Source organism: Myotis davidii, unplaced genomic scaffold (genome assembly GCF_000327345.1).
Source record: "Myotis davidii unplaced genomic scaffold, ASM32734v1 scaffold170, whole genome shotgun sequence".
In the NCBI taxonomy this organism is placed as follows: Eukaryota; Metazoa; Chordata; class Mammalia; order Chiroptera; family Vespertilionidae; genus Myotis; species Myotis davidii.
In genome coordinates this window covers 720,954-721,189 of record NW_006282528.1, presented here as the reverse complement: position 1 = coordinate 721,189, position 236 = coordinate 720,954, and positions in this window count along the sequence as shown.

The window sequence follows — 236 nt, the reverse complement described above, 5'->3', positions numbered from 1 at the left end:
TGAGGTTCTCACATTCTTAGTTTGGGCAGTGGAAGCTCCTGTCCTGCCTGAGTTGTGGGTTCTCTTCCCCCCTCTTTAAAGGGGTGGTGACAAGAGCCCTGGCTGGTGTGGCTCCGTGGATAGAGCATCAGCCTGCGGACCGAAGGGTCCCGGGTTCGATTCCAGTCAAGGGCACGTACTTCGGTTGCAGGCTCCTCTCTGGCCCGGTCCCTGGTTGCGGCTCATGCAGAAGGCAA